At 51.4% G+C, this 13,372-nt stretch overlaps 1 long non-coding RNA gene across 9 annotated transcripts; it reads left to right on the plus strand.

Annotated features, from left to right (window-relative positions):
- Positions 1-5,674: 5,674 nt before the first annotated feature.
- On the plus strand, positions 5,675-13,112 carry LOC147355287 (uncharacterized). Of its 9 annotated transcripts, none has more exons than XR_015143966.1 (5): positions 5,675-6,129; positions 9,817-9,912; positions 10,700-10,842; positions 12,131-12,271; positions 12,803-13,112. It is a non-coding gene; the product is annotated as an uncharacterized LOC147355287 (long non-coding RNA). The 9 variants fall into 9 exon arrangements; XR_015143968.1 differs by lacking the exon at positions 5,675-6,129 and adding an exon at positions 7,260-7,464 and having other exon boundaries at positions 12,222-12,271; XR_015143964.1 differs by lacking the exon at positions 5,675-6,129 and adding an exon at positions 7,262-7,464.
- The last annotated feature ends 260 nt before the right edge of the window (positions 13,113-13,372 follow it).

A 13,372-nucleotide genomic window follows, 5' to 3' on the forward strand; every position in this document is an offset into this window, starting at 1 on the left:
CGTGTGGGGTTCAAGAACTGCTGTGTCCACTCACCCTCTGTACAAGCTCTCTGGGCTTGTCAGACTTTAGTTAAGCCCTGGGGAAAGTGATGTGCATTCAAACATCATCCATCATGCCCACACCATGGAAAAAGGGCTGAAAGCCCTGCCTATTTCACACCTGAGTGACAAATTAAGTCTTCAGCCCATGAGAACTGGATTGCAGACTGATGACTTGGGATGCTGGGCTCCTGATAAAGCTTCATCTGCTCTGTCACTCAGGTTCACATCCCTGGAGCCATAGTTGTGCCCTTACTTCCTGGTAGTGAGCTTACTGCAGTTTACTGCCCCAGGATTCCCACCAAAGTTTATCTGCTGGTGATGTAGAGTCTGTGGAGACTGAGTCAGAAAGGTCCTGACCAGGTGCCATCCAAGGTGGCTTTCCCCTGACATTATGAATTGCTGCCCCCAGGTCTGCATCTGTGCTGGTGGGAGAGGGGGAGGAAAGAAAAGCCAGAACCTCAGCTGTAGTGGGTGGGGAAGAACCTGGGATTCAGGATAGGAGGCCCCATGGTCTCCATATGCCAAGGACTCCAGGAGGTGCCAGCAGAACACCCACCTCTGGGGCAGAAGGACGTGAAAAGCACAGGTGGAGAGGTTGCCCAAACCTGAGCCAGAATCTACCTCACAGCCTTGAGACATGAGACAATGATGGCACTGCCCAGACTCTCAGTTTGCCCATCTGTGAAATGGGGACCGCCATCATGTTAGCATCACTGAGTTGTGGGGAGTAGACAGATAACCTCGTTAAAGCAACACAGGCACAACCCCAGCCTCCTTCAGCAGGAGTGCTCTTTCCCTCTCTCATCTTGAGTCCTGCTGCTCCCAGTGAAGCAGAGCAGGACTCTATGGTTCTCCCCCCAACATCCACCATGCCCTCTGCCTGCCTTTTGTCTCTGGAAAACTTTGGCTAAAGAATAAATTTAACCAGAGAAGTGAGAAAATACAGAAACAAAGGAAAACAGTCAAAGGAGACCAAGTAATAACACTCCAGTCATTAAGCAACACAGAGGACTTTTAGTTCCTTCTCAAGGGCTGTAGTGGAGAAGGCAATGGCACCCCACTCCAGTACTCTTGCCTGGAAAATCCCATGGACGGAGGAGCCTGGTAGGCTGCAATCCATGGGGTCGCTAGGAGTCGGACACGACTGAGCGACTTCACTTTGACTTTTCACTTTCATGCATTGGAGGAGGAAATGGCAACCCACTCCAGTGTTCTTGCCTGGAGAATCCCACGGACAGAGGAGCCTGGGGGGCTGCCGTCTATGGGGTCGCACAGAGTCAGACACGACTGAAGCGACTTAGCAGCAGCAGCAGCAGCATCAAGGGCTGTAGACAATATTCTGAGCCATCTCGTGTGAGCTGGCTTATAGATTCTGAAACCCCTACCAGGTGGAAGAAATTAACTACATGATGACCAGACTGTAGCCATGACATAAGCTTCCACAGTTCTGAGAACTGGCCTCCAAGAAATGGGAACAAACTGACCCTGAAACTGAAGATTAACTACTTAAAATAATCAATGCTGGTCAGACCACTGATGATCAGTTTCAAGATGACCGGCAGAGCTGACCATGCTGTTTCTGCATGTAGCCCCCTCCCTCAGCCTAGAAAAGCTCTTGCCCGCTGGTGGTCAGTGGAAGTCCTTTGGACAGGAGTCTGCTCTCACCCCTAGCATCCAAAATAAAGCAAACTTTCCTTTCCACCAACCTGGCCTCTTGATTGGCTTTCACGCAGTGAACAGCTGGACCCCAATTTTGGTTACAGTGGGAACTCCTCTTTCTGGGTTGATCTCAGCGCCGGCTTCTCCTGCCTGCTCATTGGCCCCTTGGACCCTATCCCAGCAGGGCCCCACCTCCCAGGGGAGACCTGTGAGTCCTGCCACATCCTGCTGGTATGTTGACTACATACCATGTGTCCACGGTGCCCTGAGCAGTGGGTTTACATCTGTGAGGAAAACAGGAAAAGACCACTTTGTGGAGAATATCCTGCAATGAGCTCGCTCATAAACAAATCACTCATCCCCAGACTCCTCCCCTCCCCCAGACCTTCTAGGGAACTTGGGCAGGGGCTCTGGCTTCTGGGGTGGAGACCGAAGCAGGATGGAGGTCAGGAGATGCTACCTCGGGTCAGCTTCACTCTGGAGCAGTGTGTTTGGATCTTTATGTTCTCAGAGGTCGTTGGACCACCCGGCTGCGGCCCCCAGACTTGTGGGAATGAGTCTGGGGCCCCATGCTGAGGTCAGCAAGCCATCTCACTACTGATTCCCCGTGGGATGAGGTGTGCTGGTGTGTCTCCATGGAGCCCTCAGATTCCCCTAGTGGTGGACAGCTGGTAAACCTCTGACACCTCATGCCCGTGGATCCCAGCTCTCTGGTCTGGGGAAATCTCACCTCCCTCTAGCCCTAGAAAACCTCTCCTAGCCTCTCCTTCTCACCCCTTCCCCTAGGCCAGAGCCCTGCACCTCTGTCTGTCCAGAGAGCCTGGCTGGACTTGCTTGGGGTCTATTTCCCTGTGTAGCTGTCACAGGTCAGAGATGAGACTGATGGGGGGTGGGGCCACATTCTCCACATCAGTCCACGGTGTCTTTTGATAACATCCAGCCATGGAGTGTATGCTTGTGTGAGGGTGAATGTGAGTGTGTGAATTAGTGTACCTGTGTATTCACATGCCACGGCTAACAATGCCCAATTCAGGCACTGTCTCTGATCCTACAGTGAGGGATGGTAATGACACACCTGCGGCTCCTTCTGTCTGGCAGGCACGGCACTCAGTGTAGGTAGACAGAAAGATGGATGGATACATAAGATAGATGAATTTAATCTTCTCGACAAGCTACATGGAAGCATTGTTCACAGAACAAAGCAATAAATGTGCGGAATGAATAGCCATCGAATGGATAATAAATTGTGGTACAAATAATTGTATACAGCTTTGAGAATGCATGTTCAATAGGCCCTTTAACACAGAGATGCTCAAAAACTCAAGTTGAACACAATAAGCAAGTCACAGGGGATCAGGGCTGTATGATTACATCCCGTAAATGTGCAGAGTGATCACAGTCACTTCTGTGTGTGAAGGATGCATGAAGGGGGTTAAAACAAAAACAAGTACACGGTGAAGTGGGAGGCAGGATTGAGGAGATGGTACCTGGGAGGAAGTGGGAGGGAGCCTGGGAGGGACTCGGGGTTGCTATGGTCCTGATGATGTCCCAAGTGTGAACCACCCAACGTGCAAGCTGCCAGCCACAGGGACCATGTAAACATACCCCACACCTTCAGCCCTGGCCCCTCCTTCTTCCCCTGCCCACAGCCACAGAGGCAGCGGTGATGGCAGACAGGAGTCGTGGAGCTCTGGCTCCTTCTTGATTCCACCTGTGATCTCGTCTTCTCTCTGTCCTCTCATGGTGGGTCCTGGATGGCCAGAGCCTAGCATCCAAAGTGGCTTTAGACTCTGACTCCCCAGGTCAATTACTTTACTAAATGAATCTAAACTCATTAATTCCACCTGCACTGGTGTGGAGACTGCAGGGGTGGGGGTTGCTATGGCACCGTCACCATGGTACCCAGGTGCCCAGTGACCTACATCAACTGTGTGTCTGTGGAGGGGAGTACCCAGCATCAGTCAGCTGTGCAGGATGCATGAGGAATGTGACCCTCTGCCTCACCTCTGTCCCCTGATCCCGCTTCCTGGGGACACCCAGGGCCCTGACCTCCTCTCTACATGTGCCCAGGGCCATGGGGCCAGGTGTGCACTGCAGGGTCTCACTCATCTCCTCTCCATGGACCCTACCTGGGGGGCTCCCATCTCTGTCTGTCCACACAGGAAAGCTGTGTGTGCCCCTAGTACCCCAGAGAGCTTCCCTGGGGGATCAGAGAGCAGAGGAAACCTCTTATGGCTTCCTGCCAGTCCTCCTGAGCCTCACTCGCTGGAGGCTAGTCTGGTCCACTCAGTATCCACAGCCCCTGCCTCTATCCCCCTGAGGCCCCATCCCTCCCTCCAAGTCCTCCCTGGACAGGAAGCTGGTGTGGCTCTTCACTAGTGGGGAGGATGGGAAGGGTGGGTGGATGCTGACCTAGAAGCCATGTGGTCACATTCCTGCACCCTGCTCCCCATTTGCTTAACTAGAATGGACCATCCACTTGCCCTTCACCCTCTGCCTGACCTGTCCTGTCCTGATCTTGGTCCCACCTGGTTAGAGTCCACACTCACCACACCCTGATAAACAGGTGGGCGGTGAGCATCCCCCAGAAAGTGCCGGCCTGGGGTTCCCCATCAGAAAGGGAGCTCTCAGTTCCCAGTCCAGGGCTTTCTCTGTTCCGTCTGGAATAGGTGTGTGTGTACATATGTGTGCATGGCATTTGTGAGTGCAGATGAGCGTGTGTACACATGCACCCGCCCAGCATCTCCTCGGGAACCACAACCATGTTCTCAGTCCCTCACTCGAGGGGGCAGAACCCAGCTATACACTCAGCAGGAGGCATGTCATTCAAGTCTGGTGACTGGGGACAGTCCATTTCTTGGGCACAGGGAACACTCTGTGGTCCACAGGGAAATTGGACCATGGTGTCCCCTTCTCTGCCCTCAGGAGAGAGAGAGATCTGGGAAGTATAAGCCTGAAGGTGCTAGGTGCCCCCCGGTGTGAACACAGGGAGACAACTGCCTGGTAATGTCAGGAGAGACACAAAGACAGACAGAGAACACAAAGACATACAGCAGGGGCAAATTCAAGGTCCAGCTGTGCCCAGAGCCTTCATCCCATGAATTGCCCTTATACATAAGCCAACAAATTTCTTTGCCCTTCCCCCTTTATAAAAAAATTTTTTTTGGCTACCTTGCATGGCATGTGGGATCTTAGCTCCCAGACCAGGATCAAACTCTTGCCTCCTTCAGTGGAATGGTGGAGTCTTAACCACTGCATTGTCAGGAAAGTCCTTGATTCCTCTCTTTTAATACTTAGTGAAGTTGTTACTCAAACACCTCCAAGCAGTATCAGATTAACCACATAAAAGACTAGTGAATCTTGTTATCGCATAAGCGGCTCTGGCTTAGGTGACGCAAACAGGAAAAGCCTTCTGCTCCTCCGCCCCATCCCACCTCCCATTCTGTGCCCCAGATTCCATCTCATTTTCCTGAATCTCCCAAAGCTACCAGCTCTGACCGGGAAGGACCAGAACTGGCTTCAACCAAGTCCTCCTGAGGCAGATGCCCCTTTCCTGGGGTCTCTCTGATTTCCTGACCTTTCTGTTGTCTTTTTTAAGGACACACGTGGTTTTCTCCCCAAGGATGCAGGACCAGGGTCTGAGCAATAACACTAATAACCAGTCTGTAGAAGCCCCTGCAGGGAACACACCCCACCCCATCCCAATGGCACTTTGTTTGGAGCCTCTCTCTCAGGTGGGGCCACAGCTGGTCCCCCTGGGAGCCTGTCCCTCCTCTGAGCTTGCAAACCTGTGAGAAGGCTGACTTGCTGTGTCCAGAGGGTGGGGAGGCATGACTCCAGGGCCAGCTGAGGGGTGATGGAAACAGGATCTGGAGGAAGAGGCGTCTCTTGTCCCCGCTGTCCCTGCAGGAAGAGTGACATCAGAGGGGAGGGGCCCGAGGGGGTGTGGGGACAGGGAGGGCTTTTCTTCCTTGCTTTGGCCTCAGTTCCTCCTTCTCAGCTCAGATAAAACTGTGTTATTGTTCAATGTTAACAACGGTCAAGTGTCCAGAGGTTTTGGTCACAAGTCACAGGATCTCATCACACACTAGGTGAGCGCAGAGAGCGAGCGCCGTCTTCTGTAACTGACAGTCCCGGGCAGAGCATCCTTGGGGTGACCAAGCTCGGACAGCAGCCTGAGGCCGCCCCTCCCATCTCTGCGCACAGACTGTCTCCCTGGACCTGAGCGGGCGCGGTTACTGAGCGCGGGCAGGCGTCCTGCAGCTTCCAGCCCCGGAGAAAGCAGGCCCTCCACGTGATCAGAGTCCTGGCAGACGTCTGCGACAGCGTCTCACCTCTCTGACTCGGGGCCTGTGTCCAGCCCTGAACCGAAGGCGGCGGCCAGGGTATGAGATGTGCACGTGGCCAGGCCTGGGCCCCTGAGAGCAGGTGAGGGTCACGAGGTGTCCGAGGAGTCTCCTGGAGGTCAGCCGGGAGAGCGAGTGCAGCCAGGAGCAGCCTCGGAGCCCAGCCTTTCTATGGGCTCTCTGCTCCCATGAGCTGGCTGGGTGTCAGGAGCTGTGTCACCTGTGGAGCAGTCCTGGGTCCCTGAGTCATGGTCTACCTGAAGGGTGGGGCAGAGAGGAGCTGGGGCAGCTGGGCAGAGGGGCTAGGGAGGTCCCGGCATCCAGAACCACCTTTGAAGCAGCCCCTTGGGTACCCACGTGGGGATTTTAAGTTCCAGAAATGGCGCATCCACCAGGGGGTGAGCCTCCCCATGGAGGGAGCCCAGGCACAGCGGGCCCTTCCCTGAGGCTGCTCCATTCACTCACGGAACGACTCCTCCAGGACCTGCTCACATGAGCTCTGTTCTTTATGACTTTAATCCAACATAGCTCGTTAATTGTGGGTGATCATTACCAGGGAAAAGCAGGGCAGGGAAATTACTGGATGGGGAGTTTCTGCAGAGTGATTTGCAAACCAAGAATGGACACGGTCGTAAGAGAAATACGTGTTCTAATTTCAAAGTGAGTGTGAGAATGAGCAGCAGAGGCAGGTGCTGATGGGATCTTGCAACCTGGTAGTTTCTCCATCAAAGAGGGAGAATCTGAAGGGGAGAGGGGTGCATGTATGAATGGCGCCCCCTACAGGTGTGAGGGCGCAGTGGCTGTGCTGCCCCTGGGGAAGGATGGGCAGGGTTCCAGCTCTTTAAGGCCCTGGTGACAGCCCTCCTGGGATGGCAGACTCCATCTGGGCTCTTAGTGCAACTGGACCATCCAGGACCTGGCTGTGAGGGGACATGACCCTGCCCAGACCCTTGTGCTAAAAAAGCTTTTAGGGACATCAAACACCATCAACACCACCACTGGCCTCAGTATCTTAGTCTAAATGGTCAGGCCAGTTCCATACTGTTGACTTTTTAGCATCACTGCGTGACCTCCTGGCAATGGAGGAACAAAGTCCTTGCCAGGTGTGAGGGCTCGCCTGTCTCCAAGTGACAGTGGACAGAGGATATGTCCACTAGCTCTGCTGCCCTGGGCTGAGGGCCCAGCAAGTGAAGGGAGAGCTAGAAGTTCAGACCTGATCGTGGCCTGGACCAGAGGAACAAGGGAGGCTAAGGAGCTCTTGCAGCTGGGCCAGGCTCCTGAAAGGCAGATGGGAAAGGTCTGTGGGAGGAGGCAAGGGAAACGGAGGGAAGCCTCCTGGGTCAGAGCTCAGGAAGGGAACTTCCAAGGATGACCCTGAGCAGTCCCAGGAACCTCAGAGATGGAGCTGCCCAGATCCGTGAGCAGACAGAGCAATACATGTGTAGGGGAGTGAACAGAAATGCATGGGGAAAGGGAGCAAGGTGACTGGGCAGTGGGTGTGCAGGGCAGGGCCTGGGTCAGGACAGAGCTCCTGAGGGGCGGTGCTTTGCAGATGACTGGGAGAAGACAGGGAGAGAGTCGGTAAGGATGGTAGAAGGGCTGTCCTGGGAGTGGGCATGGCAGGTGCAAAGTCCTGAAGTGGGAGCTGCACAGAGAGAAGGGAGGGGAGTGGGGAAGTAAACTGAGGGCATCAGAGGGGCCTTGAAAATCAAGCTTGAAACTGTGTTGCTCCAGGATGTCAAGAAACCACTGGAGGGTGTGGAGCAGGGAAGCTATACAATCTGTTTGTCTTTAAAACCACCTCTCCCCCAGCCCAGACCTTTTCATACTAAATCCAGCACCAGTGGACTTGGGCACTTCTGCTGGCCTCTCGGCTCTGGGAGTCGGGATGGGAGGAGGACACTCACCTCTGTCTGTCTCAGGATATGTACTTAATCACATCTGAGGTGTCCCTGGAGGCTGGGGTGGGGTGGAGTCTCCCACTCGCTCCCTCCCACGATGTAGTGGGGTGGTTTTGGCAATTGTCCCTTTGATTAGCAGCTGATAATTCATTGAGATGGGGTCCATGGGGTGCAGGCTCGTTAGGCCAGCTAATGAGAAGGCAGGTGCCCCTCCAACCTGGCCCCTCATCAGCTCCATTGGAGTCTTCATTGCAGCATGATTGCCTGACCAGCATCAGATGCTGCTGGCTTCTTGTCCAAACAAGAGGGCCCCCGGGGTCCCATGAGGCCAGGGAAGGGGGGTGGATGGGAAGGAGGTGGGTCCCAGCCATCTCATTTCTAGCCTCTCTCCAGGGGTTCTGGAGGATCTTAGGGCCTGCTGGGATTTCTGCATCAATATTTACCAGGGATATTGGTTTAGTTCTCTATACTATCTCTGTCTGATTTGGATTTAACAACATAACATGGACCTCATGGAATGGGTTTGGAAGTGTCCTCTCCTCTTGAACTCTCTGGAAGAGTTTAAGAAGGATTGGTGTTAATTCTCAGATGCTTGGTAGAATTCACCACTGAAGCCACCTGGTCCTGGGCTTTTCTCTGTTGGGATGTTGGACTAATGATTCAACCTCCTTATTCATTGGAAGTCTGATTTTCTATTTCTTCCTGATTCAGTCTTGGTAGGTTGTATGTTTCTAGGAATTTATCCATTTCTTCTCAGTTGTCCAAGTTGTGGATGTGATTGTTTAAGAAAGTCTCATGATTGTGTGTATTTCCATGGCATCAGTTATAATGTCTCTGTTTCATTTCTGATTTTTAAGTCTTTTCTCTGTTTTTCTTCTAGCTAAGCATTTGCCAATTTTATTGATTCTTAAAAAACAAATTTACTTTCATTGATTTTTTCTATTCTTATTTTATTTATTCCTGGAGTAATCTTAAATATTTCATCTGCTAACTTTTAGTTTAATTTGCTCTCCTTTTTCTAGTTCCTTGAGGTGTAATGTTAGGTTGCTCATTTGAGAGCTTTCTTCTCCTTAAATGTAGGCATTTACTATAACCTTCCCTCTTAGCACTGCTTTTGCTGGATCAAATAAGTTTTGGTATGAGGAGTTCCATTTTCATTCATCTCGAGATATTTTCTAATTTCCCTTGTGATTCCCTCTTTCCCCATGGATTGTTAAAGAGACTGTGTCTTAATTTCCAAGTGTTTGTGAGTTCTTGGCTTTTCTTTGTTGCCAATTTCTAGTTTCATTCCGCTTTGGTCAGGAAAGATACTTGTATGATCTCAATTTTCTTGAAGTGGATAAGGCTCATTTTGTGCCCTAGTGTGTGGTCTCTGCTGGGGGATGCGCTATGTGAACTGGGGGAGGGTGTGTATCTGCCACTATTGGGTGCAATGCTCTGCGTGTGCCTGCAGTGTTGCTTTAGCCTGTGTTTCTCTATTGAACTTCTGTCCAGCTGATCCATCACTCACTGGAAGTGAGCTGTATCTCCTGCTGTCACTGCATCACTATCTATGTCTTGCCTCAGTTCTACCAATGCTGCTTCCTGTGATTTGGAACTATGTGTTGCGTGGATATATTTTTACAATTGTTCTGTCTTCCTGAATTGACCGTTCATCATCATACAATGTTCTTTGTTTCTTGTGACTGTATTTACTTAAAGTCTATAATGTGAGATCAGGTATAAGTATAGCTCCCCCTGCTCACTTCTGGTCACTGTTTGGTGGAGGATCTGTTTCCATCTTTTTACTTTAAGCCTGTGTCTGTCCCTGAGTCTAATTTGTTTTTTGTTTTTTTTTTTGGTACATCGCATGACACATGCGAACTCAGTTCTCTGACCAGGGATCAAACCCATGTCCTCTGCACTGGAACCTCAGAGTCTTATCCACTGGACCACCAGGGAAGTCCCCATCCTCGTGTATTAAGGTGAGACTCTTGTAGGCAGCATATACTTGGATCTTGTTTGTTTATTCATCAGCCACTCAATACGTTTTGACTGGGGAGTTTAACCCGTTTACATGTAATTAAATTACATGTAAATTACTGATGGGGAAGGGCTTTCTATTGCCATTATACATTGTTTTCTGTATGTCTTTAGTGACTTTCGTCTCTTACTGCCTTCCACTGTGTTTTGTTTTTCATATGTTTGATTTCTTTCTCATTTTTTGGGTACATCCTCCATAGGTATTTTCTGAGTGGTTACCAATGGGATTACAGAAGACATCTTATAGACATAACCGTGTATTTTAAACTGATAACACCTTACCTCCAGTTACCTACAAAACCCCTATTTCTTTTTTTAAATTTTATTTCATTTAACTTTACAATATTGTATTGGTTTTGCCATATATCAAAATGAATCTGTCACAGGTATACATGTGTTCCCCATCCTGAACCCTCTTCCCTCCTCCCTCCCCATACTATCCCTCTGGGTCATCCCAGTGTACCAGCCCCAAGCATCCAGTATCGTGCATCGAACCTGGACTGGAGACTCATAAAACCCCTACTTCTTTACAAACCCCCCTGCTGCTTTATCTCATCCATGTCACAATGACATCTCCATATGTTTCGTGTCTATTCACCCAGTTGTAACCATCTCATGAAGGTTGTGGACCGTGTGTTGTTTTCAAGCTGACTTTTCTGTGGGGAGTCAGGTGCAGTCTTCCTCTTTCTCCCTCCTGTCCTCATCTCTGGATGCACTAACTCTCTGCAGGGTCCCCTTGTGGGAATGGCCTGTGAACTCTCTGGACCTCCATCTTGTTCCTTGAACAGCCCTGTTGAGAAAATGTACAGAAAAGAGTTAACCTGGCACATGAACCACGATTCTTAGAAAGGCTGCTGGCAAAGTTGTTTTGGGTAAGGGCCTGTGAGCAGGACCATGGAGAGTTCCCCATATGGATGGGAATTTTTTCTCATTGCTAAAGAGGACTTCCCCCATGCCCATCCTCCCATCTAAACCATTGTGAAGACAACATGGTTGATGCTGGGCACCTGCTTCCCTCCTGGGTCTGGGATTTGAGGACATGTCAGGCAGAGGGTGGCTACTTGGCCAGCCCCCAGTGCAACTCTGGGCACTGAGTGTCTGATGAGCTTCCATGGTGACACCATGTCACAGGTGCTGGCATGACCTGCTGGCATGATCTCTTGGGTGGCTTCTCGGGGAGAGGACTCTGGACACCTGTGCCTGACCCTCTGGACTTGATGGAGACCCAGCCCCTGGTCTGCTCACCCCTCCCAGTAATCACTCTCCAGCCCTCTTGTGGCAGTAGTTTCCTCTGTGGCCAAACTCAGGGTGCCCTCCCCTGACTCTCAGCTCTCGCCTTTATAATCAGGGTGCTTACTGAATTTCTGTTTCCAAGTCCCTGCTGTGCCTTCCACTTCCCTCTCTGCCTGCACAGCAGTCAATCAGGAGCTGCCATTTCTCTACCAGAAAGATGTACCCATCGGAGCCTTGCACCCCAGGAGATGGGGGGGGGGGCGAGTCCATCTGGGACAGAGGGCTTCGGGTCAGCAAGTTCCTGCATTGACCCAGGAGCCGTGTATCTGTTTCACTCTGTGGCCACATGTCGTTCCATCATCTCTGAGGAGCAGACTGCCCAGCTCCTCCTGAGTCCCTGTCATCATTTCCCTTCACATACACAGAACATCCACATGACATCTTACCTCCAACTCAGGGAGCAGGAGAGATGCTCGAGTGGGAGTGGCCACTGCACACACAGCCTGGGGGGGATTGGTGAGGACAGGGCCCCGCAGGCACACAAATAGACAGATGGAAGCCCCTGGGACCCCAGTTTTGCTTCCTGCCAGCCGTGTGGCCCAGCAGCTCAGTCACCTGTTGGGAGCCCTGTTTGCTCACCTGGGTCCTGGGTGCTGGCGTCTCCTGGTTTGTGAGCACGGTCCACTCCCACCATCCCTGGAGGCAGTCCCCCTCCTGTCTGGTGTGTGGACCTAGGGTGGAACTGTTACCCCCGTGTCTGCTGCCAGGCTCCAGAGTGGCCCCAGGGCCCAGGTCACAGGGAGGGGCTCAGGATGAGGAACCATTGCATTGGGCATGTGATGTGGGACCCCAGGGTCTGGAACAATGGAAAGGAGGGTCAGCAGAGAGCATATGAGTCCTAAGCTGGGAGTGGACGGTGTACTCCAGGAGGGGAGAGGCTCCCTGGATGAGGACTCACTGGAGACAGAGACAGTGTCTGATTCAGGGAGACCCGGTAACAACGTCCCTTGAACTCCAGGACCTGCCAACTGGAATCTGGCCCCCACCTGCCCCTGCAGCTTCAGTCATGTGAGTAGAACTCCTGGGATTAAAGTCAGTTTGGGTGTGATTGTCCCTCAACGACTGTCTGAGCACCAACAACTGCTGGATTAACACCCCTATCCTGTGTGTGCAAAAGCCTCAGGATAAACCTGGGAGGAGGTGACAGACCCCTGAGCTCACTGACCCTTCACTGGAGCAGAAGTGGGATGTTTTATACATTTTATCATCTTTAAAGCAATGAAAATAAACTGTTTCTTTCTCTGGAGGTTCACAGAGTCGCCAGGTCATGGGGTGGAGATTATGTTATTAGAATAGGATCCCACGAGATGGAATCAGCTTCCCTCCATCTAATTAGGAAGTGATCTCCTCCCTCAGGCACCACCACTCCCAGCCCACCTCCACTGCTCAGGAATTTAATATTGAATGTAAACATTTAATTCTACAGAAGTCAAAACTTCTGTCAAAGCTTGACTTTTCACTAGTGGCTCCTCGGCAGCTGTGCAGTCATTCAAACCTAATAAACTAACTTGGTTCATTTTCTTTGTCTTCACTTAACAGCATAATTGAGTCCCTGGCAGCTGTGCCCAGATGCAGCTTCTACAAACAGGAATTTGCTCCAAATTTGCTCTGAGCATCTCCCCTGGATCAAGCCCAAGATCCCTGAGGCTGGTCAGGGCAGCACATAACTCAGTGACCTCTGCTCACTGTCTCTGCTGGTGACAACGGAAGATGCAGAGGGGAAAGAAGGAGAACTTACTCCTGCATTCATTTGTTCATTTATTCAACACATATTTGTTGAGTCCCTACTTTATGTTAGACAGTTTTATTCTCTGGAACGCAATCTTGAATAAAACAGACCGAACTCTCAGCCCTCATGGAGAATATATTCAAAAGGTGAAACAGACATTTATTAGATAAAATATACAAGGTCGGCTGGTGATTGGCACCCTGGGGAAGGATGAAGGAGCAGGGGGCACGGCAGAGGAGGAGGCAGGGCTGCCAGGCGCTGTTGTTCAGGTTGCGTGCTGTGTCACTCAAACAGCACAGCTCACACCACAGTCATGTAGGAGTCACACACACTGGGATGGTTTCCCGGCAGATGGCAGTAACAAGTGTGAGGAAGGGTCC

The sequence above is a fragment of the Bos grunniens genome, chromosome 17, assembly GCF_055505025.1.
Source record: "Bos grunniens cultivar Pamir isolate PY7600 chromosome 17, Bosgru_T2T1.0, whole genome shotgun sequence".
Taxonomy (NCBI): Eukaryota; Metazoa; Chordata; class Mammalia; order Artiodactyla; family Bovidae; genus Bos; species Bos grunniens.